Source organism: Panthera onca, chromosome E1 (assembly GCF_046562875.1).
Source record: "Panthera onca isolate mPanOnc1 chromosome E1, mPanOnc1 haplotype 2, whole genome shotgun sequence".
Classification (NCBI taxonomy): Eukaryota; Metazoa; Chordata; class Mammalia; order Carnivora; family Felidae; genus Panthera; species Panthera onca.
Window position 1 is genome coordinate 3,807,484 of NC_138352.1, and position 27,110 is coordinate 3,834,593.

Genomic DNA, 27,110 nt, shown 5'->3' on the forward strand with positions numbered 1-27,110 from the left:
AATCTGAGACAAAGTCCACAGAAAACGTGAACCTTTGAAAATTACAGAATATTACTAAGTGATGGTGGTGGGTCATTTGCCGAAGTTTGATTAAAACTTTGGTATTTAACAGAGAGGGAGGCAAACCATAAGAGACTCTTAACTATAGAGGACAAACTGAGAGTTGATGGCGGGAGGTGGGAGAGGGTTGGGCTAGATGGGTTATGGGCATTAAGGAGGGTGCTTGTTGCCAGGACAGCGGGAGGGTGTTGTATGTTAAGTGATAAGTCACTAAATTCTACTCCTGAAACCAACACTATATTATATGTTCACTGACTTGAATTTAAATAAAATCTTGGAAGAAGAAACAAAACCTTTGGGATTGAAAATTTACCATTGTTTCAGAAATCTATTCAGTTGCTTTTAAAATAAGTTCCTTGAAATAAGGTGCTATGTTAGAAAATTTGGAAAATATAGAAGTGTAAAATTTCCTGTTACTACCACCGGCCAGAGGAAACCAAGAGCAGTGATTTAATGTGCATGTACAATAGCTATATGAACTTAGCAGACTGAGATCACACCAAATGAGATCGCATAGTGCAGTCTTTTGCTTTTTTAAAAAGTTACGCTAAGAATATTCCAATGGCATTTGAGATTCTTTGAAAATATAGTTTTCATGATATTCCATATTATGAATGTAGCATAATTTATTGTAGCATTCTCTTATTTTTGAACATTTAGCTTCTTAAAAAATTGCCTACATTGATACAGAGATTCACATCTTCTTATGTAAATTTTTGTCAACATTTCCATTTTTTTCCCCTTAGGTTAAGATCCCAGTAGAATTATGGGGTCAGGTTACTTTTTCCAAAAGGTTGTACTAATTTATATTTTCCACAACAGAATATCTGTTTTATCTAACCAGTCCTCATTATTGATACTTTTCTTTAATTTTTGGTAGTTTTTGGTCAATAATTTATTGTTTTAATTTGTATTTTAAGACTGAGATTGAACATTTAAAATAAATTGGTTGTCCATATTTCATTTTCTGAGAATTGCCTCTTCATATCCTTTGACAATTTCTCTTCTGTTAGTGACCTGATGTTTTTCTCCTCACCTTACATAAACTCATTTGCATTTAGGACGAAAAAATTCTTATCTTTGTGGCAACTATTTTTGGTGTTTGCCTTTTAACTTCATCATTTAATTTTATGATACACAAAAGATCCTATTTGTGCTTAGTGTAATCCATCCATCATTTCCTTTGTGAATTCTCCATGAATAGTTGTTTTAAGCTTCACAATTTGATATTTAAAAACATATGAACACATCAAACATTTTCCACACCATACTCTACTAAGTAAAAAGCGCTTATGAAATTGACATAGCATTTACCAGCTTGGGCTGCTGGTCTGTAATTTTAATAGTATCTGAAGGATTATACTGGAATTCTGCCAGCCTGAAGTCATTAAAAGGCTTTGAGCAACAATTCAGCATCTTTTTCAAATTTAAGAAAAGCTCCATATGGCATAATTATTCAAAGCTAAGGTCATAGAAACTACTTAAACCTTTGAAATTTATAATTAAAGGATTAATATTAACTTATGAAGACATTGTCATTTTGGCTTAAAATGGATTTCTAATCTCAATTCTGTTCCCTTTACTTTGATCTTTTCCCTGACTTTTTCCTTTGCTAAAAATGTGAAGTTTTATATCCTTAAATTTTTAAATTAAATATTATCCCTAAACAGTTGAGATTTATAAAAATCGATTGACAAATAACATCCTGCCTAACTTTTACAATATTCCACAAATGTCGAGGAACTTCCAAGTTGGCATTTTCTTCTGGGTGTAAAAGTCACAGTTTGATAGAATGGACCATAATGATAATTCTCAACCTAACAGTAGATTAACATACAAAAGAAAAACATGCACAGATGACAACTTGGAAAACTTGGTGCACATACTTTGAATGTGATGAGTTGGTATTCATTTATATCAAAGTTTAGAATTTTGAAGCATCTTCAGAGTACCTCCATTGGGAACCTCGTTGAAGTGCTGAAAGGGCCTAAGTCTTGTTTTATACCAGAGCTAAGACTTTTTTGTCGTTTCGACAATATCTGCAAATCAGCCCAAACCAAGTATTTTCGTTAAATTGGTCTATGTACCTTCTGTGTCACAAGAGGAATTGTGTGTTCCTCAGAGACACAGTTTTGCACCAATCCCCAGCCCTCTCCTACTTTTTCTTGTTCTCATGCGGGTCACCTGTTTCACAGCGAGTCCACTAGATGAGTCCTGGAATGCGGTCTGAGGTGTTTGCCTATTGAACAAGAAGGGCAGATATTGGATATTTACGCTGTCAAGGGTTTGCCGCCCCAACCTGAGTGGGGCTGCCAAACTCAATGCCAGGGTGGAGTCACAGTGGCACATGGCAGTGGGGCTGCTCCCTGCTGAATGGCTCTTGCTGTTTCCCACAGACTCTTTCGCCGATTCTCCCTCCGCCTCTGTGCTGCATGTTAAAGAGCACTTCTGTTTTCTGGCAATCTGGGAGAGCAAATCAATAGCTTAACTTCAAAGTCTAGTTTTCCTAGGCCAGAGAGCTATGTTTTACTTGGAGAAAATTAAAAGGCAGTATATTCTGCATTAAGGCTATTTCAAAATAAAATCTAGAATTATAAGTGAATCTTTGTTTATTTTTAAAGTAAATATTTACAGTTTACAAGATTAACCCTCCCTTGTTCTCCAGCCTAACTTTCTAATATTCTAATTGCACCGTTGGCAATGGAAGCCTGCCGTTCACTGGAAGCTGTTGGTTTTATCCTTTGGGGTTTTCTGAAGGGAGAAAATCTCTACCTAGAATAAAGGGAAAATCTCTGTTAGGCCAGGGTAACAAAGATAGTATTTTGACTTTAGAAGTTATTGGAAACAGAACAATTTATTTGGCATCTTCAGAGAGTGATATCCCAACTGAGAGAACGGAGAGTAAAATAAGTAGGTATTTGTGCCCAAAAGCATTTGTGTGTGTGTTCATTTTGGTTTCTGTGAGGTTTTTTGCGTCTGTGCGTGTGCGTGTGTGTGTGTGTGTGTTTGAGATGAGTATTGATAACTGCACAATCCTTTTCGATCCTTTCAGCTTCATGGTCGAACCTGTAGGAGTCTTACTAGCCGTGTATCTTTTTTCATAACACTGAAGAAAAAAAAATGAAAAGATGTGCATTTCATTAATATCTTCAGCAATGATGAAATGATTACAAATAAGAACAGAAATTGTAATTTAGGGCACTGTCTTGATGGTTTACCATAAATAGGGGGCTTACGCCTCCCAACCTACCTGGGAAGGTCCCAGTTTGCACCTGTTGCCCCAGGATCCTGAATGATTTAACACCCCCCTCCTCCTTTCACTTTTGAACATGTCCCAGCCTGCATGTTAAGCTCTGTGATTACCCTAACTATGAAGGTGCTTTTTATGTGAAGGAGGCATCTCTTCTCTTTATATATCCTATGATTTAGTTGTTGAACATTATAATGCTGACTACATAGATTTTAAATGAGTGCCTTTTTGAAAATAATACTAAACTTAAACTATAGGCAACTAGACTCTAATTATGTTAACATTCTAACTAGCCTTTCCTGATGTTTTTTCTATCCCAGGCCAACATTTCAGTAACGTTTTATGCACTTAGGACAAAAGCATTTTCCAGTTGTTAGGAGGCTCAAGGAAGTTGGAATGAAGGGACAGAGCCTCCCTATCCATACTCCTGCCTTCTTTGTTTGGAGACTTTCTGGGAGGTGAGGGCAGAGGACAAGCTGATGGGCATCAGGTGGTAGGCAAAGTGTCTGACTCTCAGAGGTGTCAGAGGGCATAGCACATGGGTAGAGCTCTGGGATGGGAGTCAAGTCTTGTCCTAATCATTGTTTATAATGGGAGGGCGGCAGTCATTCCTGTGGAAGGGGGTTTTCTAATTCAATGTCGTGAGGATTAAGTTAATAATCAAAAATGGCCAATGAATATAACTAAGTTGGATACATTATGGGACACAGTAAAAATAAATATAGTATATGACCAGAAAAAGTGCATTTGTTTTAAATATAGCTCTTTATCCTTATGAGTAATGAAGGAAGTACTAATTTAGACAAGATACTATTTTTCATGTATTGAGTAAACAAATTATTTTAAATGATACCGAGTATCACTTTTAATTAATAATATGAAATACCAAGGGTGCAATAGATAAATACTCCAAAATTCTAAATTCTATTAGTGGGAATGTAAATTGGTACAACTTTCCTGAAAGTCTTTAATTATCTATACTGTGGACTTCTAAAATATTCGTCTCTTTTGATTTAGTCGTCTGTTTCTTGGTTAGCATAACACCAATACCAAAACCCAAAACAGGTAGCCCTCTAACAACAGATTAATCTCAGAATTCTGTTGCATTTCTATACACCAAAAATGAAGCAGAAGGAAGAAAATTAAGAAAACAATTCCATTTGGGGGAGCCTGGGTGGCTCGGTCAGTTAAGCATCCAACTTCAGCTCAGGTCACGATCTCACGGTTCCTGGGTTCAAGCTCCACTTCGGACTCTGTGCTGACACCTCAGAGCCTGGAGTCTGCTTCGGATTCTGTGTCCCCCTTTCTCTCTGCCCCTCCCCTGCTTGCACTCCATCTCTCTCTCTCAAAAATAAATAAACATTAAAAAATTTTAAAAAGAAAAAGAAAATAATCACATTTAAAATTGTACCAAATATAAGATACCTAGGAATTTACCTACCTGAAGTGGTGAAAGACCTGTGCTCTGAAAACTATAAAATACTGGTGAAAGAAATTGGAGACAACACAAAGAAATGGAAAGATGTTCCATGCTCATGGGTTGGAAGAACAAATATTGTTAAAATGGTCTACGCTACCCAAAGCACTCTACAGATTTAATGCATTCCTTATGAAAATAGCAACAGCATTTTTCACAGAACTAGAACAACAACAACAACAACAAATCCGTAAAATTTATATGGAACCTCAGAAGACTCAAAAAGCCAAAGCCATCTCGAAAAAGAAAGGCAAAGCTGGAGGTGTTACAATTCCAGACTTCAAGTTATATTGCAGAGCTTCAGTGATCAAAACAGTACCATACTGGCACAAAAATAGATACATAGGTCGATAGAACAGAATAGAAAACCCAGAAATAAATTGAATTATATTGTCAATTAATCTTTGACAAAGCAGGAAAGAATATCCAGTGGGAAAAAGACAGTCTGTTCAACAAATGGTGTTGAGAAAACTGGTCAGTTATGTGTAAAAGAATGACCCTGGACCACTTTCCTACACCATACACAAAAATAAACTCAAAATGGTTTGACCTGAACCATAAAAATCCTAGAAGAGAGCACAAGCAGTTAATGTCTCTGACATTAGCCATAGCAACATTTTTCTAGATATATCTCCTGAGGCAAGGGAAATAAAAGCAAAAACAAACTATTGAGACTACATAAGAAAAAAAAAATCTTCTGCACAGAAAAGGAAGCAATCAACAAAACTAATAGGCAGTCTACTGAATTGGAGAACATATTTGCAAATGATATATCCAAAGAAGGGTTAGTATGCAAAATATATAAAGAACTTATACAAGTCAAGACCCAAGAACAAATAATCCAATTTAATAATGGACAGAGGACATAAACACATTGCTCCAAAGACATCCAGATGTCCAACAGACACATGAAAAGGTGCTCAACATCACTCATCATTAGGAAAATGAAAACTGCAATGAGATACCACCTCACATCTGTCAGAATGCCTAAAATAAAAGTCACAAGAAACAACAGGTGTTGGCAAGGCTATGTAGAAAGGGGACCCTCATGCACTGCTGGTGGGAATGCAAACTGGTGCAGCCCCTGTGGGAAACAGTATGGAGGTTCCTCCTAAAGTTAAAAATAGAACTACCTTACAATCCAGTAATTGCACTACTGTTTCCCCCTAAAATACAAAAAACACGAATTCGGAGGAATACATGCAGCCCTATGTTTAAAACAGCTTTATTTACAATAGCCAAGATATGGAAGCAGTCCAAGTGTTCGTCAATAGACGAATGGATAAAGAAGGTGTGATATATAGATATAGATATAGATACACACAATGGAATATTATTCAGCCATAAAAAAGAATGAAATCTTGCCATTTGCAATGACATGGATGGCGCTAGGGAGTAGAATGCTAAGTGAAATATGTCAGTGAGAGAACAAAATGCCATATGATTTCACTCGTGTGGAATTTAAGAGACAAAACAAACGAGCAAATTAAAAAAAGAGAGGGAGAGACAGGCAGACTCTTAACTATAGAGAACAAAATGGTGATTACCAGAGGGGATGGGTGAAACATACGATAGGGAGTAAGGAGTGCACTTGTCACGACGGGTACTGGGCGATGTGTGGGAGCATATCACTCCATTGTACACCTGAAACTAATACAACACTGTACGTTAACTATACTGGAATTAAAATAAATTTAGAAAGGAAGGGAGGGAGGGAGGGAAAGAAAGCTAGCTAGCTGAGGGACGGTTAGCAGGCCATGGCACTCTCTTAATGCTTTCAGCATTTGGTGCCTGTTTTGTGTACAGCCATCCTAGATGCTTGATGTGGTAATGAACAAAGCAGGCAGATATTCCTGTGTCCTCAGAGCTCACATTCTAGCAGGAGAGACAGACAGTAAATAGTGAGCATGCCACATAATGAACTTACAGTGAATTGTTAAACAAACAAACAAACAAAAAAGTGTCTAAGTGCTACTGAATAAGAAATGATAGAAAAGATGAAGAGAGACTCTGGAGTGCCAGAATCGGGGACATTTAAGTAATGCGGTCGGGTTGGCCTCATTGAGAAAGTCAAGGAAGGAGTTGAATGAACGATATGGATGCCTGGAGGAAGCAGTTTCTGATGGAGCGAACAGCCAGCACAAAGGCCAAGCAAGCCTGGCTTGGTGAAGGACCAGCTGGGAACCAGTGTGGGGAGAGTAGAGCAGACAGGGCGAGAGAGCAGGAGATGAGGTTTGAGGGATCCCAGGGGTCCTGATCACATAGGGCCTGCGAGGCCGTCAGGACTTTGACTTTCACTCTGAGTGATGGAAGCACATTAGGGCATCGGGCCAAGGAGTGATGTGATCCAACTTGGACTTGCAAAGGTCATTCTGGCAGTGTGAGGATGAGAGTGGGAAACCCATTAGAGGGGTACTGCTGTACCCCAAGGGACAGATTATGGGGGCTTGGACCGGAGTGGCGTCAGTGGAGGTGGTCAGGTTCTGGGTGTATTTGAAGCTAGTGCCAGCACGGCTTCTTGATAGATTTGATCTGGGATGTGAGACCCATCCAGAGAAAAGAGGTCATAGATTACGTTTACGATGGGAAAAATGCAAATACGCTAGTTCATCTCTGTGGGATGGGATCATGTGGTTTTTCAGAACGTTCTGTGTTATAACCACATCATAGTCCGACTGCGATGTACCAGTCACCAGCTAGTTCTAGTGTTGTCCTGCCCCGAGCCCTGGGACGTCTTCCGCCTGCTTCCCCTTTTCCGCCCTGAGAGACCAGAGTTGCACACAAAAAAAGGATGTGCCGGCCGGCCCTTCAGTCCTGGTGTCACATTAGCTGACATCAGAAATTGAGCGGCACGATTGTGATGTCACCAGTCCCTCCTCAGCCTTGCGTGCGAGGCTGGGGGCTTCTCGAAGACCCTTCCCCTGGTCCAGGTCATCTTTCCATCAGGGTAGGGGGGCTTCAAAGAAAAGCAGAAGCAAAGCTTGATTGCCTAGCTGCAGCCTGCTCGCAGGGCTCCCACTTTTGCTCCTGCAACCCTGATGAGTGCCAAAGGAAATGTGGGCTTCTCTGACTTTAGACTACTCCTCCCCCAAGGAAAGCCAGACCCCGGGTCTGCTAGGGAAGAAAGGAGAAGATGGTTTGGGTCCTGAGACTGAGCAGGCGGGTAGTCTGAGGGACACATGACCATCTGACCTCGGAGAGAAGAAGGTAAGACAGAGACCCTCTCTCTGCTCCTGAGACAGGGATCTTTTTAAAAAACAAATCTCGGGGGCGCCCAGCTGGCTCAGCCGGTAGAGCATGCAACTCTTGATCTTGAGGTCGTGAGTTCAAGCCCCATGGTGGGAATCACGGCTTACTTTACAAAAAGAAAACACACACACACAAATCTCATTGCTGGGCCAGATTAGACACTGGCAATATGAAAACAGCCTCTCCCCTCAAAGAGATTTCCTTTAATGGGCAGGGAGAATGGGAACAAACGAAATTGTGATTACATTTAACTGAAATCAGAGCCATTGTCTAGGTCTGTTGGCCAGCATGACTTGAGGAACTCCCAGGAAGTCTGTGGGGGAGGGGTAGAATCCAGCAGGACCTTCTGGACAAGGTAGATTGTTCTCCTTGCAAAACCTGATCTGTCCCCATTAAACACTAACTCTCTATTTCTCCCTCCCCTAGCCCTTGGCACCCAGCATTCTACCTTCTCTCTCTATGGACTTGGTGACCCTCGGTACCTCTTGAGAGTGGAATCAAACAGTATTTATCTTTTTGTAACTGGTGTGTTTCACTTAGCACAAGGTCTTCAAGGTTTATCCACGTTGTAGCATGTGTAGAGCGTCCTTTTTTAATACTTCTTTTTTTAAAGTTTATTTATTTTGAGAGAGAGAGAGAGAGAGAGAGAGAGAGAGTCCTAAGCAGGATCTGCACTGTCAGCCCAGAGCCCAATGCCAGGCTCGATCTCAGGAACCATGAAATCATGACCTGAGCCGAAATCAAGAGTTGGACGCTTAACTGACGGAGCCACCAAGCCGCCCCAGAGTTTCCTTTTCTTAAAAAAGGCTGAATAATACTGCACTGTATGATACACCACACTTTGTTTACCCATTTGGCCCATCAGTAGACATTTCGGTTGCTTCCATTTTTTGGCTGTTGTGACTCATTCTACTATGAATCTGGGTGTGCAAATATCTGTCTGAGTTTCTGCTTTCAATTATTTCGGGTATAATACTCAGTGTGGAATTGCTGGGCCAGGTGGTAATTCTGTTTTAACTTTTTGGAGGAACGCTCCATACTCTTTCCCGTAGCTGGAGCCTTATTTCCATTCCCACTGGCAGGTGCATGAGGGTTCCAGTTTCTCCACATCATTGCCGACACTTGATATAAAAAAAAAAATTTTTTTTAACATTTATTCATTTTTGAGAGACAGAGTGAGTGGGGCAGGGGCAGAGAGAGAGGGAGACACAGAATGTGAAGCAAGCTTCAGGCTCCGGGCTGTCAGCGCAGAGCCCGACACGGGGCTCGAATTCACAGACCGTGAGATCATGACCTGAGCTGAAGTCAGACACTTAAGCCACGGAACCACTCAGATGCCCCAACCAACCCTTGGTTTTGATTTGTTTTGTCTCTCCAATTGCCATCAAAACGAGTGTGAGTTGGGATCATCGTCTACCTTTCTCAGCTGTCTCCCCACCACAGACACAACCTGTGCTGTGCGCCCGCCCCACCAGGTTCCCTTTTCCACAAAGAGGCCAGAAGCATTCTGCCTTCACAGCTTTACGTGTGTTTTTTTCTCTCTGCCAGGAAGACCTGGTGAACTCATTGTCCTCATTCAGAGATGTGACCTGTCCTTGTCTTACTCCTTCTTATACCAGCTCCAGAAGACATCAGGCTTTTTCCCATATCAGGTGTCTTCTCTTAAAAACATTTTTTTTTATCAAGATATAATTCACCTACTGATGATGTTTCATTACGCAACTCTTGACAAGCCGTCACCACAATCAAGATGAACAACTATTCCACCACCTCGAATATTCTCCAGACCCTTTGTTGTCAATCCCACTTCCTTTAGCCCCAATTCCCAGTGGCCACTGATCTGCTTTCTGTGACTATTAGATTCGCCTCTTCTGGAATGTTATATAAATGAATCATTCTGTTTATAGCCCTTTGTGTCTGGTTTCTTTCCCTTTAGCATCATGCATTTGAGATTCATTTATGTTCTTGTGTGTAGCAGCAGTCTATTCTTATTTATTGCTAATAATATTCCACTGCACACATGTACCAACTTTGTCCCTTCGCTGGTTGAGAAATATTTGGGTGGTTAAACATTCATGTAAGGGTTTTGTAGGAACATAAATTTTTCATTCCGCTTGGGTCAATAACAAGGAGTGGGATCGCCGAGTTGCATGTTAACTGTTTATATGTATATTTTCTAAATGTTTATTTATTTTTGAGAGTGAGAGTGAGAGCGTGAGCGGCGGAGAGGCGGAGAAAGAGAGGGATGGAAGATCTGGGGTAGGCCCTGTGCTGACAGCAGTGAGCCCGATGCAGAGCTTGAACTCAGGAACCGCACGATTTGTGACCTGAGCTGAACTAGGACACTCAACTGACTGAGCCACCCAGGCACCCATAACTGTATTTTTAAACTTTCTTAGAAGCTGCCAAACTGTTTTCCAAATTGGCTGTATCATTTTGCATTCGGACAGCATCTATGAGTTCTAGGTGCTCTGTATCCTCACCAGCATTTGATATTGTTGAATTTGTAATGTCATTTTAGCTATCCTAACGGCTGTGTCACATGGCTTGTGTGTTTCCCTAGTAACTAATAATGTTGAACATCTTCAGGTATGTGTTATTTGACTATCTCTCTTGGTAAAGCGTAAATGTTTTTCTGATTTTATATGTGTTTGTTTTCTTTTTATTGAATTTTGATAGTTCTTTATATATTCTGGATACCAGGCCTTTGGAAGATGTATGACTTGCACACACTTTTCACAGTCAGTGGCTTCACTTCTCATCCTTAAATAGTGCCTTTCAGAGAGCGGGGTTTCTTAATTTTTATGAGGTTTAATTTATCACTTTGTTCTTTTACAGATCACATTTCTGGTGTCATATCTAAGAAATCTGTGCCCAACATAAAGTCACGTAGAGTTTCTCCTGTTTCCTTGCAGAAGTTTTATGTTTTAAGTTTTATATTTAGATCTGTGCTCCATTTTGAGTCAGTTTTGGTGACCATTTTGGAATGGTGCAAGGCACAGATTAAGATTCAATTGTTTCGGGGGCGCCTGGGTGGCTCAGTTGGTTAAGCGTCCGACTCTTGATTTCGGCTCAGGTCATGATCTCATGGTTCATGGGTTCAAGCCCTGTTTGAGCCCTGTGCTGTCAGTGCAGAGCCTGCTTGGCGTTCTCTCTCTCTCCCTCTCTCTTTCTCTCCCTCAAAATAAAAGAAAAAATAATAAACGTAAAAAAACGATTCAATTGTTTCAGCACAATTTGTTGAAAAAACTATCTTTTCTCTGTTAAATTACCTTTGCAGCCTGTTGAAAATCAATTGACCATAATATGTAGTGTACTGCTAGACTCTAATTTCGTACAATGGATATACATGACTGTTCTTTTCCAATATGACAGGGTGTCGATTAATGTAGTTTTATAATTGGTCTAGGAGACAGGTGCTGTAAGTTGTCCAACTTTGTTCTTTTTCAAGAACGTTTTGCCTATGGTAGTTCCTTTGCTTTTCTTAGAATCAGCATAGTAAAGTCTGCATAAAATGCTGCTGGGGTTTTTAAAAAACCTGCGTTGACTCTATTTGTGAGTTTGGAAAGAAATGAAATCTTAATGATATTGAATTTTCCAATCCATGAAAATAGCCTATCTTGCCATTTATTCAGGTTTTCTTTAATTTCTTTCATCAAGGTTTATGGCTGTCAGCATACAGATTTGGCATTTATCTTGTTAGATTTATACCTAACCATTTCATGTTTTTAACTTTAATTCCCAGTTGTTGGTTGCTAATATATAAAAATACAATCGATTTTTTAATATTGATCTTGTGGCCTATGACCTTTCACTTTTTTTTTTTATAGATCCTTTGGGATTTCTACATAATCAGAGAAGTACCTGTTATTTAATAATTTTCCTTGTGAGTTTCTTTTTTTAATGAAGCAAAATATATCAAGATCTTTCTCAACACTCTCACTGACATAATTATTTTATTAGACTGGTGACTTTTAGAAAATGACTTCTCAAAACAAACCTAACCTAAGAAAAATCAAATGAGATTACACCAATCGGAGAAAATGCATATAGGATGTGGAGGCAGGCGCATTTGTAATTTCCCAGTTTATTTTGTTATGTCCAGTGATATGTATATGATTTTTAAAAATAACAATAATACAAACAAACATATGATAGGCAAAGTCATGGGTATTTTTAAATACCTCTTTTTAAGATGCAAATTATTCTTGGTCTTGACTTCCCATATTGATCATCCTTTTAAAAAATCAAAATGATTTAAAAATGTTTAAAATAATATAATTTATGAATATATTCTAAATATCGCATTCGATTGAGAGCCTCTGCTATTTAAAATTATGAAATTTTTAGGGGTGTCTGGGCCGCTCAGTCGGTTAAGTGTCTGACTTCAGCTCAGGTCATGATCTCGCAGTCCGTGAGTTCAAGCCCCACGTCGGGCCCTGTGCTGACAGCTCGGAGCCTGGAGCCTGCTTCGGATTCTCTGTCTCCCTCTCTCTCTCTCTGCCCCTCCCCTGCTCATGCTCTCTCTCTCTCACTCTCAAAAATGAATAAATGTTAAAAAATAAAATAAAATAAAATAAAATAAAATAATAAAAATTTTACAAATGTAACAATATTGAAGTCAGGCCAAAAATGTAGGTCTTCTACACACATATTGAAAAATTGGTTAAAAGAAAAGAAAAGTCTATGCCATACCACCCTGAATGCACCTGACCTCATCTGAAAAATTGGTAAAAACAAAAAAACATTTTGATATGTCCTTCTCAGTGAATGAATGACTTTTTAAAAAAACAATATTACTTTGATAAGTTTTTTTTTAAGTATTGGAATCACCAAATTGTGTAGAAAATCTTTTTAACTTCCATGTTTGACATTACGTTCCCCTTGAAAATATTGTTTTCTTTTTTTTTCCTCAAAAATATCTTTTAACTGGTCCCTTACATCATTAGAGTGTATTTTGAACTTTATGTTCTGATTCACAACCAGCTCTCTTTCAAGTAACTTTTTGGGGAATATATCTCATCCTTAGAGAGAGAGAGATACATGTGTCCACAATTTAGAGTATACTAATCAATTCCAATAATAATATAGGCCCTATCATTGCACTTATGGCTGACTAACCAGCCAGGTGTATTGTATAATATTTTTTGTATTTTCCAGAATGTATTACAAACTGTTATTGAAAAAAGAAAAGCTACATTTTTAAGTGTGTGCAGATGTGAATTTTGGCGAACAGAACAATTTTTAATATTCATCTATGGTATTTACTTGGCAAAGAAAATGGACATTTGTTCCCACTGCGTGAATTTAATAGATCAGTAGACATCCTAGGGATACTCTGAGGAAGCAACCCTGGGTCATGGAAAATATCTCATCAAAGTTTGATATCTTTGAATCTATTTGTGACAGCTGCTTATGTTACTGTACATCTAATATTATTATTGAATAAGGGATTTTAACAGATCTTCCAATGAGCTTTTAAAGAGTTATAATTTAGGCCTATAATTCTATTAATGATTGCAATTCTAATGTGGATGATGGTGTTTATTCAACCCAGACTATTTTATTAGATTGAAAGTATCATCCATTTTTGAGACTTCCTGAGATTAAGAAATTATTAGAATTGCCATACTTAGGTCATAATGGATGGCCCATTTAGTCCCATATTTGATGTCTAAGGGCACCAAGATCATTGTTTTTTTTCACAAGCCTTACCTTTCACAAGTATATGGGTATTTTGAACGTCCACATCTCTAGTTTCCTTAATAATTTGTGGGTGAATGAGGCAACATATATTTAACAAGCATTTACTATATACTTAGCTCAGTGCTGATCCTAAAAAGGAAGGTAACTTTGTCCCTGCTTTCTGGAAGCTTTTATTATTGTAGCGATAATGAGAAATACAAGCATAAAAGAACTTTAAAAACTATATAACTCTGCATAATAAAATTCTAGATTAGTGTATAATGCTGGGACATCTGAGAAGGTCTGTAATATTCAGAGGATGTTTTATAGAGGAGGTGATCCTTGAAGTACAATATTTGGATTGGCACTAGACAGGAAGAAATTTCGGAGGCAGTCCAAGGGGATATAATGGGAAGCCATGAGCTTAGGGCGAATTGAGAGAATGTCAAACAGTAATTAGGAAAACCTTACTTATAAAAAAGATTGACGGTGAATTTTTGAAACGTTTTTTATTTTAAAACTTAATTTCCACTTGCCGAAAAGTTGTAAAAATAGTACAGAGAAATCCCCATGCACCCTTCACCCAGCTTACCCTGTGTCAACATCCTATTTATCAATGGTACATCCAATAAAATGAGGAAATGAACAGTAAGATCCTTTAACGTTGGCAGAATGCATTTGCACTGGTAATAACTGTAGGGCTTATTTGAATTTCACCAGTTTTCCCACGAGGGTTCCTTTTGCGTTGTTCTAGGATCTACCGCCACGTGTAGTAGCCGTGTCGTTTTCGTCTCCTCCAGTCTGTGGCAGTTTCTCAGTCTTCTGTCTCTTTCTTGACCTTGACATCTTTGAAGGGTACTAGTTATTTTCTAGGCTGTTTCTCACTTTGGGTCTGCCTAATGTTTTTTCATGATTGCACTGAGGTTAGGCATTTTTGGCAAGAATACTACGGAAATGATGTTCTTCCTTTCTCAAGTGCATTATATCAAGGGGCACATGATACCAAAATGTCTTACCACTGGTGACGGTGACATTGATCACTTGTTTAAGGTGCTATCTGCCGGGTTTCCCTGATGTATTCTCTTTGTAATATGTAAACTACCTTGAGGAGGTTCTTTGAGAAATATTCTATCCCTGCTCAGACTTGCCTCCACTAATTTTGGCATCCATTGGTGAATCTTGCCTTCAACACTATTATCTTTTTTTAATCAGTTCCTTTGAAGTTTCGGCATTTTCTGGCTTTAACTTCTGCTGAGGGTGGTATTTTGTTTTTAATTTTCATTTTAGTTTTTCATGTCTTTAGGAAAGAAAATATGGGAAGTCAAGGTTACTTTTTTTTTTTTGAGAGAGAGAGAGAGAGAGGGAGAGAGAGAGCAAGTGAGCGAGTGGGAGAAGGATAGAGGGAGAGAGAGAGAGAGAGAGAGAGAGAGAGAGAGAGAGAGAGAGAGAATCTTAAGCAGGCTCCATACCCAGCCCAGTGTGGAGCCTGATGCGGGGCTCAATCTCACAACCATGAGATCATGACCTGAGCCGAAATCAAGAGTTGAACACTTAACCAGATGAGCCACCCAGGTGCCCCAAGGTGACTTTTTAAATGCAAGTTTTTTAGAGTAAGGATTTAACTCTAAAGGAAAAGAAAAGAAAAAAAATAAACTAAAGGTGGAGGCTTGTGAAAAAAACAATTCATGATACAAGGGTTTGTATACCCAGAAAGCAACCTCAATTTGACTACATTTTCCAGGAACAAATGTAAAGAGAGCATCATAATTAGAACAAGATTCAGTGCAGTCAGATTTTGAAAATTAATTAGTTCAAGTTCCTGCAATTGAAATCTTCAGAGAAAAATTTACTAGAGGTTCTCACAAAGAAGTCAGTATGTAATGTGGTTAACATCCTCAACAGTCTTGTGAAACATAACATTTTTATCAGATAGTTTCTTAAAATGGAATTGTAGTACACATTGAGTTCAACTTTTCTAAAAATAGTGGAACTGTTACCATGAGATATAATATATTAGAAATCAATGCAAGCTCCAGAAGTCCTTAAGAACTCATAAAAGTTCTTGGAAGGTTCCTGAAATTAATTGGGATCAAATAAATTACTGACCAGATAGTGCTTACTTGAATAAAACTTGAATCCCCACTAGGCAAATGCTACTGTGCTAACTACCCAAACCTTTCATAATAGTGTTTTCTCTGGAGTAGAAATCATTTGGTCTCAAGTCATGTAAAGGAGATTAAATAGGAATGTCCCAGAATAACCTTGTTATAAAATAGTCCCACAGGGGTGCCTAGGTGGCTCAATCGGTTGAGCATCCAACTTCAGTTCACATCATGATCTCACGGCTCGTCAGTTTGAGCCCCGCGTCGGGCTCTGTGCTGACAGCTCGGAGGCTGGAGCCCGCTTCAGATTCTGTGTCTCCCTCTCTCTCTGCCCCTCCCCTTCTCGTGCTCTCTCTCTCTCTCTCTCTCCAAAATAAATAAACATTTAAAAAAATTTCTTTAAAAAGTCCCACAATATTAACCTTGAGGAGAAAGCTAACAAAATTGAGGTTTGCCAAGCATTTGCCCTATTTGTTGGACTTCTTGAGTAGATTCTTCAAGTTTTGCTTCTGCTTAGTTTTTCTTTTGTTAATTGTCTATTTCTATTTTTTAATTTTATCTTTGTTTTTATATTGTATTATATTATATTATATTATAGTATATTTATTTTATTATATTATGATATATTTTTTTATTTTAGAGGAGAGTATGAGCAGGGGAGTGGGGGGGGGAGAGAGAGAGAATCTTCAGCAGGCTCCATGCTCGGTGTGGAGCCTGACATGAGGCTCAATGTCACGACCCTGGCATCATGACCGGAGTCAAAATCAAGAGTCAGACGCTCAACCAACAGAGCCACTCAGGTGCCTCCATTTTCTATTTCTATACAGCTGAAACTATTGAAGATTTTGACATTACTGTCAAATATGTGACTTTTGATCTGCAATCAAGTCTTGGCTATTTTTAACAAAAAGCTTAAAAAACCTTTTCACAGAGGCACCTGGGTGGCTCAGTTGGTTAAGCATCCAACTTCGGCTCAGGTCACGATCTCACAGTTTGTGAGCCTGGCATCCGGCTGTCTGCTGTCAGTGCGGAGCCCGTTTCAGAACCTCTGTCCCCCTCTCTCTCAGCCCCTCCCCCACTCTCTCTCTCTCTCTCAAAAAAAATAAGTAAGCATTTAAAATAAATAAATAAACGACCTTTTCACAGCATATACATGAATGGCTGGCTACCTATCTGATGAATGCAAAGTAAATGTATTTGTACATTTAGAACAACTTTCAATGAAGGAAAACTAAACACGTAATCACATATACGAATCACATTGTATATCGCATTAGCATCTGAATCTCTGGATTATTCTGCAAATTGCCATGTTACCAGCTTAATTCAGTGGAACTTTATATTCAAGTTAATGTGAGCTAGGGAACTCTTGAAGTATGGAGGATACAGAGTAAAGATAAGGACCTAAAGAGCGACAATATATTTTAACACAGATTTTAAAAAATTGTACGTTAGCTTATTTCTATACAGTGTAGCTGAGAATAAACTAGCCCCAACATAGTATCAGCTCAGATTAGATGAAGAGCTCATCCAGGGTCAGTGGACTATATTTGGCAGGGTCTCTAGAAGTTCCATGTTATCTGTGTTTATTAGGTTATAAGCTGAAAATAAAATACTATAAAAGTTTCCAGTCAGAGTGACGTTTGGCATGACTTTTAACCACCCTGTACCATCTTTTTAAAATGTGCCTTATATGGCCAAGGAATTAGACAGCATTTTAATAAAAACTCCAGATGTGAAGATCAGTGTTTTTGTTGTTGCTGTTGTTGTTGTTTTTTAAATACTCTGCGAGACCTTGGGAATAGAACCAAGTCAGAATTGGCCAATGCTGGAGACCCAGTCTTTACTACTCAGGAGCTAGAAACAGCACAGTTTTTGATAGGCAATTCTTGGGGAAATCTTAGATTTTTAAAAATCACGTGAGCAGGGATGTACACGAACGTGAAAAGAGTCTGGGGGTGCCTGGTTGACTTGGTTGAGCCTCCAACTTGATTTCAGTTCAGGTCATGATCACAGGGTCATGGGATGGAGCCCTGTGTTGGGCCCCATGCTGGGCGAGGAGCCTCCTTAGGACTTCCTCTGCCTCTCCCTCTCCCCCGGTGTCTCTCTGTCTCTCTGTCTCTCTCTCTCAAATTAAAAAAAAAAAAAAAGAAACATTTAGAAAAAATACAAAAAAAGAAAGGAGTCTGATGTTGGCTTTGATCAGCTCTCTTTGTTTCTTTGTTTTTTTAAAGTTTTATTTATTTGTTTAGAGAGAGAGAGTGGGGGGGAGGGGCAGAGAGAGTAGGTGAGAGAGAATCCCAAGCAGGCCCCACGCTGTCAGCGCAGAACCCAATGTGGGGCTTGAACCCACGAACCATGAGACCAACATGACCTGAGCTGAAACCAAGAGTCGGACGCTTAACCGACTGAGCCACCCAGGTGCCCCGGATTAGATCTTTCAAGAAGGAAAAGAGAAAGTTACTTCGGAAGAAACCATTTTGTAATCGTGTTCATTTAAACAACTGTTGGTTGTTTCAGCTTTTTACACATCTTCACATCAAGTATTTCAGCCACTGTTTTGTAACATTTTTAATTTAGATGATATTTTCGTTTTGTTCTTATGACTTAGGTAGTTTCATTAATCACCTAATTAAACGAAGAGCACTGGTCAATGTGCTGAATGTTTATATTTAACTGTTAATTAGTATGTACGAATCGCCTTTATAATTTTGTATTTGTAAAATAGCTTTTAATATTATCTTTCATCTAAATTCATTACATATTAATGCATATATAAATTACCACCTATATTTTCTAATCACACACAAAATATTTTTGAGTTAAGAACATAAGCCAGGTAACATTTTAATTTTTGCTTTCATAAATCTGTAATTGTTAGTCTCTATGCAAGTAACTATACTAGCACTCTCTGGAAATTGCCAGGCCTCTGTCAATACTTCGCTAAGCAACCACTTCCACAATCTTTTTATGGAATTAGCCTGAGATAATAAATGAATAATAAACAATAAATAATAAATGAATAAACAAGCACCTTTTAACCCAGATGACTATACTGGTGAATTCTATCAAACATTCAAGGGAGAAATAATACCATTCAACACGAACTCTTTCGGAAAATAGAAGAGGAGAAGCCCTTCTCAGCATATGAACTTAACATTACCTTGATGCCAAAACTGGGCAATTTATGGAAAGAAGACTACAGACACAAAAAGTTCTTTATCAAAATATTAACCAGTCAAATCTAGCAATGTAGAAAAAGGGTAACACATCATGGCCAAGTGGCATTTATCCCCACAATGCAAAGTTGAGTCAGCATTCAAAAATCAGTCAGTGTAATTTACCATATTAAAAGGCTAAAAAAGAAAACCATGATACTATCTCAGTAAATGCTTAAAAAGCACTTGACAAAGTTTAACTCCCATCTATGGTAACTCTCAGAAGAAAGTAGGATAAAGAGCAAATATTAGAAAAAGAAAAACCTACAGCTAAAAGTATACTTAATGGTGACAGACTGTATGATTTTTCCTTAAGACTGGTAGGAAGACAAAGATGTCCATTCTCACTTATAATTCCAATTTATTGTATTTGTGTGTGTGTGTATGTGTGCGTGTGTGTGTGGGGGGGTTATTTTTTAATTTTTTAATATAATTTATTGTCAAGTTGGCTAACATACAGTGTATACAGTCCGCTCGTGGTTTTGGGGGTAGATTCCTGTGATTCATTGCTTACACACAACACCCAGTGCCCATCCCAACAAGTGCCCTCCTCAATGCCCATCACCCATTTTCCCCTCTCCCCCTATAATTTTATTTTATATTGAAGATCCTAGTCAGTGAAAAAAGACCAATAAATAAATAAATAAATAAATAAATCAGAAGAAAGAAAAGAAAAAGCATATAAATCAGGAAGACGTAAAACTGTCTTTATTCGCAGGTAACATGTCATCTATCTGAAGTAATCAAAAGAAAACTACAAAAAAACAAACGAATGAACAAAAAAACCCCTGCCAGAATAGGTAAACTGAGCCAGGTCACAAGGTACCAGCTCAGTTGGATTTCTGCGTACTAGTAATGTGTTCTGTAATAATGATTTGAATTTTCAAAAATCAGTACCATTTAAAATGGCAACAGAGAGACGGACTACTTCCGCTTTTAACAAAACGTGTACAGGATCTCTACACTGACAATTAGAAAACATTGGTGACATAAACTGAAGAGGACCTCAATAAGGGGAGAGAAATACCAAACTCACGGGTGAGAAGATGCAACTTTGTTGGAATGTCATTTCTCCCCCAAGTTGATCCTTCGGTTAAGTGCAACCCAAATGAAAATCTCGGCAGTTTTCTGTGTTGAAATTGACCGGCTGACTCTGAATTCTACTTGACGATGCAAAGCACTGCCAAATCAATGTTGAAAAAGGGTAAAGTTGGAGGATGCCCACTGCTTGAGCTTTTGACTAAGTATAAACCTACAGCCATCAAGAGAAGGTGGTATTGGTGTAAGGAAAGCTTCCCAATCCATGCGTCAATATCAAGAATCCCGAAATACACCTGCACGGGTATAACCAATTGAGTTTTTATAGAAATGTGCTAAGATAATGCATGAGGAGAGGACGGTCTTTCCACAAATAGTTCTGGAACAAATGGATATTTATGTGGGGGTGGGGGGTGGGGAACAACCTCAGCACATACCTCGAACTTAGGATACAAAAGTATCGTCAAATGGATCATGGTTCTACACGTAAATGATGAAAATAGAAATAAAACCCTAAGGGAAAACCTTACTGATGTTGGTTTAGGCAAAATTTTCTTTGATTGGACTTAAAATGTATAAACTACGAAAGAAAAAAAGATTGGTAAGCTGGGCTTAAAATGTTTGCTCTTGGAGAGACACTTAAGAAAATAAAGAGGCCACAGACTGGGAGAAAATATCTGCACAATGTGGGATCTTCTAAAGAATTTTTTAATAAAAGATTCTTGTCAAACACATATAAAAATTCTTATAACTTGATAAGAAGACCATAAACTTTTTACAAATCAGAAAACCGTTTACCATTCTTCACCCCAGGAGATGTACCGTTCTAACTGAAAATTTAACTGTGCTGTTGGGGCATTGGGCTCATCTGACGAAACCATGAAAATCAATGCAAATAACTGTGCACGGCAAAGACTGCCTATGTGTAAGAAACAGAATCACAAACGCCTTCCAAGTGTATGAATTTTCTGGGTTTTCAACTCCACTGAGTGTCCAATAAGGGACACACATTCTACGTTGCTTTGGGGAGGACCACAGCCCGTATGCACCAAACATCTGGTATTAAACACTGCTTGCCCTGATCACCCTTACTGACTAGTAACAAAAATGGCCAGTGTTTATTGCACAAAGTGTCAAGCATGTTGTAAAGACTTATCTCGCTGTCCCTTCTCACCATCCCCTGGAAGTGCAGCCATTCCCTTTGTGGAGGTTTCGATAGATAGGTCCAGTAATTGGAGAGACGAGATTCAAGCCCAGTGTGACTCCAGAACCTGTGCCCTTAACTGTTCTTATATTGTACGTGTGGTAACAATATGTTTGATGACTGTGCTGAGAAGGGAAACGTAGGGAGATGTGAGAATACACCAGAGCCAACAACTTGGTTTCTGGTCTCAAAAAGTCTTCCCTGAAGAAATAATGCCGATGCTGCTCCTTTGATAAGAGTGAATGTTAGGGACACCTAAGTGGCTCAGTCGATTGAACATCCAACTTCAGCCCAGGTCATGATCTTGGGGTTCAGGAGTTTGAGCCCCCCATCGGGCTCTGTGCTGGCAGCTCAGAGCCTGGAGCCTGCTTCAGATTCTGTGTCTCCTTTTCTCTGTGTTTGCAATGATTACTTTGTTTACTACCCTCTGTCCCGTCTCATTTCTACCCCAACAATTTGATCAGGCAATACAAGAATTTTTTATAGAATCATTCTTGTTGAAAGTTGACACTTTCAGTGTCATAGGTCAAAGTAACTATCTTCTCTATTTTTGTAAGACTAGCAAACATGGATTCTCTGTCTTGCACTGCTTTGTGCTCAGGTAACTTCTTGGAAATACCCGATGTAAATTAAAACAACTGAGAAGCGTGTTCAGTATGTATTGACCTAATGGAAGGAGATACTATATTACACCTACCACGTGTCAGGTACTTGGGCATACGTGATCAACCTTAATTCCCACGTTACTCTGCGTTAATTCATTCGAAGGCCTATTCCCTTAGTATAGTTTGAGATACTGAAGCTTGGAGGAATTAACCCCCCGCTCAGGGTTACACGGCCACAAGTTGCAGAACCGAGATTCCAATTCCACTTCTGAATTCTCTGAACCTGTGCAAGGAATTGTTTGCTTTCCACGTCATGACCCAGCTAATCTAGCCATATGCTGGTTCAGATATGGCTCCATGAGCAAAAGATAGAAGCAGCTCTTCATCACAAGATAGTTGGCTTTATGGACCAATTCATGCCTATGGCCACTTTCCTCGTTTCCATCCAGACTCTGATTTGGGTTCCTGGCTCCTTATTACCCACGCCTTCTGTCCACAAGCTCCCTTATCTGTCTTTCTTATTTCTACCTTTATTGGTCTCCTTGAATAATTGGTAGCTGACTCATCTTTCAGCTCTTATCTGATCATTTTGGACTTGACCTCAGATCTGTTTGACTTGCTAGGATTCTCTTAATGTACCTTTTCTAGAAGAATTACTGGTCCATTTTCCTAGACAAACACCAGACCTTTCTCTGGTGTTTCTGTGTGGGATGACCAGAAGGGTACTCCTCCTGCCTCGTGCTGTGAGTCGTTTGGGTTCTGTGGTGTCAGAGGAAATGTTTGCCTATGCATTGTCTGACTCTTCAAAATTCATCTTCTGATTTTTGCTTTGTGTTTGAATTTGTACTCGATTAGATGTGTACTTTCATAAGACGATTGTTTTGTTCAAAACTACTTGCAAAAAGCAGTGTGTGTGTTTGCTTTCAATCTTAAAAATGTTGAAAACAAGTTTTATCCCATATAAACTCTAAAGTTTCACACATTTATTTTTTAAAGTGTTCTTTTTTAAAAAATTTGCATTGACATCTGTAGAAAATTCTGTTCACATAAATAACAGTGCTTAAAAGTCGCTTTGACTTTTGAAAGGTGCCAGATTGCCTTATCATTGTCTTTGAGAGATTAGGATGTTTGTTTGGAAGGTTGCCTTTTTTTTTTTCTAAATAAAACTGAAGTTTTGTTGTTTCATTGTAATATTTCATTTTAATCTGATTGGTTTCTTGTGGAGATAATATATAACAGGAACCCAAAATAGTTCAATAAAAAACCTTCAATTATAAATAGGCTGGCTTTTGTTGGATGGCTTTCGGTGTCCTTGTCAGCTGGGTGAGACTGCTGCTTTTGATAGATGTGGAAGAATTTTCTCTGGGCTCTTAGGGTCTGTGTTGGAATATAAAGCAGTTCTATTCTTTTCTTAACTGTGAATCATCTACAAGGGGGAAAAGCCAATTCTTCCTGTAAATATCCTGGAAAGCAAGAATATAAAGTCAATGGAGAATAAGATATTTTTCAATAAGAAAAATGGCTTTTCAATGCATACAATTATTATTGGAAAGCAGAAATGAAAAAAAAGTGTAATAATAGGGGGGAAACGCCAAGAATGGTTTTACACATATTTTAATAGTAAAATTTAGAATAGTACGCCAAATATGAGGCTTTCTGTTGTTGCAGAAACGTATGGTTCTTCGTCTAGTTTTCAGTTCTAAATACATTGATAAAGTGAAGGAGAGCAAAAGCTTTTAAACTTTCATTTAACTGGGTAACAGTTTCCTTATGAAATTTAGATATTGTTGTAAACACTATCTCATAGAGCTTGACATTTATGGCTGCAATTTGCATGTAACAAAATTGGTATAGACGGAGCAAAGCATGTTCTAACCCAAACCATTGTCCAGTGGGAGCTTCCAAGCCTTTAGTCTCCCCATTTTCCACTTTCCATCAACTTCCTATGTCTTCATTCTCTAACTCAAGTTTCATAGTCGATCAATGTAATCCTTCCCTCGAACTACCCTCACCTTCCTTGCCACTCTTTTCCTCGACCTTTCTCGCTGACAAGTCCTCAGCCCTGGTTGAACCAAATGCTTGTGTGCCCTACTCTTGTGTCTAATCTTGTTCAAGAGTAAAAGACACTTAGGCTAACTGGTCTCACTTAAACTTAAGGCCAGAAAGCTCAAGTGGGGCCTCTGGATGGCAATAGTTAATTCCTTTCCTACTATCTAAGAAATTTTCCTACCTCTCTTGTCTTCTCCAACCTCAGTCTCTCTCTCTCTCTCTCTCTCTCTCTCACCTCATTGGCCCACTCCGTATCCACCTTCCAGTTGCATCTGTGCCCCTGTATTTCACCTTCCCTCCTTTAAAGTGCATGGTACCTTACTTAAGGATGTTTGCCTCTTTCCAAGGCCTTTACTAGGGCATGGCACCCCTCATCTCTGCTGAAGGACTTTCTCCCTTAATTACCCATTAATTTTCTTATGTCAATTTCCTCTCTACTGTATTATTTACAAAATCATAAAAACACACCATAATATTTTTTAAATGTTTATTTTGTCAAGGAGAGTGAGGGGGAGGGGCAGAGAGAAAGAGAGGGAGAGAGAGAATCCCAAGCAGTCTCCATGCTGTCAGCCAAAATCAAAAGTCAGACACTTAACTGACTGAGCCATGCAGGTGCCCCTATATTTTTTTTTAATTTTTTTTTTTAACGTTTATTTATTTTTGAGACAGAGAGAGACAGAGCATGAACAGGGGAGGAGCAGAGAGAGAGGGAGACAGAGAATCCGAAACAGGCTCCAGGCTCTGAGCTGTCAGCACAGAGCCCGACGTGGGGCTCGAACTCACAGACCACAAGATCATGACCTGAGCCGAAGTCAGACACTTAACCGACCGAGCCACCCAGGTGCCCCATGCCCCTATGTTTTAAAGAATGCTTTGACCAAATTATATGTTGTACTATATTAACAAATTGACCCCAAAATCTCAGTGGTTTAACAAACGTATATTGTTAAATTAAACCATAAAGTGCTGCTTTGTAGGTCTAAACTGGTTAAGTATCGATAATCTCATGGGACTAAGGAATACTCTCCTGTAAGTATTGGGCTGTAAGTCCAATATTGTCCGACAGGGAGACTCCACCATCTTGAACAGCACCAGTCACCCGTGGTTGGAGAAAAGAGGACTCGAAGAACTCCTCCCTGGTTCTTTGTGCTTTGGCCCAGAAGTGACACGTATTCTACTCCCAGCTCCTCAGCCAAAATTAGACAGAGGGCCCACGGACATGTTGGGGGGCTGGGAAATGTAGTTGAGGGATACTAAGAGGCAAATGAATATTCAACAAGCAATAAAGGCTCTGTTGAAGGCCAAGTCCCTCTTTAACCACTCTGCCTTTTCTCTGCCTTTCTTTATAATCAAACTCTCCAGAAAGAGTTGTCTCCTTCCTTGCTCCATTTCTCGTGTTCTCTTCTGGCGTCCATGTCAATGGGGCCCTCAGCTGCTCCAGTACACGAAAACCTTTGTCCAGTTGACAAATGACCTCAACAGTAAATGCAGTGCTCTTTCCTCAGTCTCCGTCCCTAGCAATGTCTCAGCAGTTCTGGTACCACCCACCACTCCCTCTCCTGAGACTTCAATCACGTGATCGGTTAGGAGGAACATCATACTTTCCAGGGGTCTCTCCAGACTGGCTCGCTGCTGTTCCCCCACCTCCTTTACTGGCCCCTCCTCGTCTCCAGATCTCTTAATGTTTCTCTGCTCAGTCCCTAACTGATCTTGTCCAGTCTCACAGCTTTGTGTGACATCTACACGCTGACCACTTCCAGTTTGTGTCTCTTGTCCTAGTCTCTCACCCCTGAACTCCAAACTCAGATATCCAACCTCTTCGTAGACATCCACCCTGAAATTCTAATAGAAATCCCACACCTACCCCTTCTGAAACAGAACTCTTATCCTCCCCAAACCAGTCTTCTCCAAACCAGTAAGTAGGACTCAGTTACTCTTGACTCATTTCATCCTTTTGCACCCACATTCTTCCTATCAGGAAAGTCCTGCCGATTTTAACTTCAAAATATATCCCACATCAGACCACTTGTCATCACCTCTGCCACTATCGCCCTCGTCCACAAGCACCTGGGCTCCTTGTTTTCACGCTTGCTCCAACAGTCTGTTCTGCACGCAGCAGTCAGTGTGTATTCCCCTGCTCAAAACCCTCCAGTGGCTTCTCATCACTATTAGAGCAAAATGGAAACTCCTTAGCTTTGCCCTCCAGGTGCCGTGAGATCCAGCCCCTGCCTAACTTTCAACATATCCCCTGCTCCTCTCCCCCTCGGTTAGGCAGATCTGGAATGCAGCTTATTATTTACAAATATGCCAGGCTTGCTCTTGTATCAGGCCTTTACACTTACTTTTTCAAACATCTTTTTTCAGATACGTTTTTCAGATCTCGTATCTCCCAATGCCCGGTGGTCCCTGCCTAAGTGTTAAACTCCCCCCCCCCCCACTTTCTGTTATTGTACCCACACTTCTCACTCATGATTTATTATTATTTGTTTACTTGGTCATTATTCAGTGTTGTTTCTTCTGGGTCTAGAACAGTGCTTGACACATGGTAGACGTCCAGTAAAAATTTATTGGATAGGTAGATGGAGGGATGGTTCGTTACAGTTTTCTCGATTATAGTGCCCCAAATAGACTGAAAAGATTTCATAAAGAATAATTCTTGGTGGGGTGCCTGGGTGGCTCAGTCGGTTCCGCGTCTGACTCTTGATTTCGGTGCAGGTAATGAGTTCGAGCCCCGCATCAGACTCTGCGCTGACAGTGTGGAGCCTGCTTAGTATTCTCTCTCTCCCCCTCTCTGTCCCTCCCCCTCTTGTACTTGTGCACAGTATGCTCTTTCACTCTCTCTCTCTCTAAATAAACATTTAAAAAATAGTTTAAAAAAAGAATAATTCTTGGGCCTTGATTTCACAAACCAGTAAAATTGACACAAATGCTGCCTAGCTCTCTAAAAACAGAATAGATCACAACATTTGTGCTGCTATTGTATCAAATGTGATTTGCATATATCCATAATGAAACTTAAAATTATGAAAACACAGAACTGGTAAACATTTGAAACAGGATAACCAAAGGATAAAGGGAATGAGACAACTTCCCTGTGAAGATTTTCTAAAATTCTCATTTTAGGCAGAAGATTGAGAGGTATTTTGAATCAGATTCTCTGATCTTCTGGTACC

General features: G+C 39.3%; 1 protein-coding gene across 9 annotated transcripts in view; it reads left to right on the plus strand.

Moving 5' to 3' along the window:
* The window catches only part of CEP112 (centrosomal protein 112), a 415,035-nt gene that overhangs the window by 262,190 nt on the left and 125,735 nt on the right, over positions 1-27,110 (plus strand). The gene's annotated exons all lie outside the window — the stretch shown is intronic.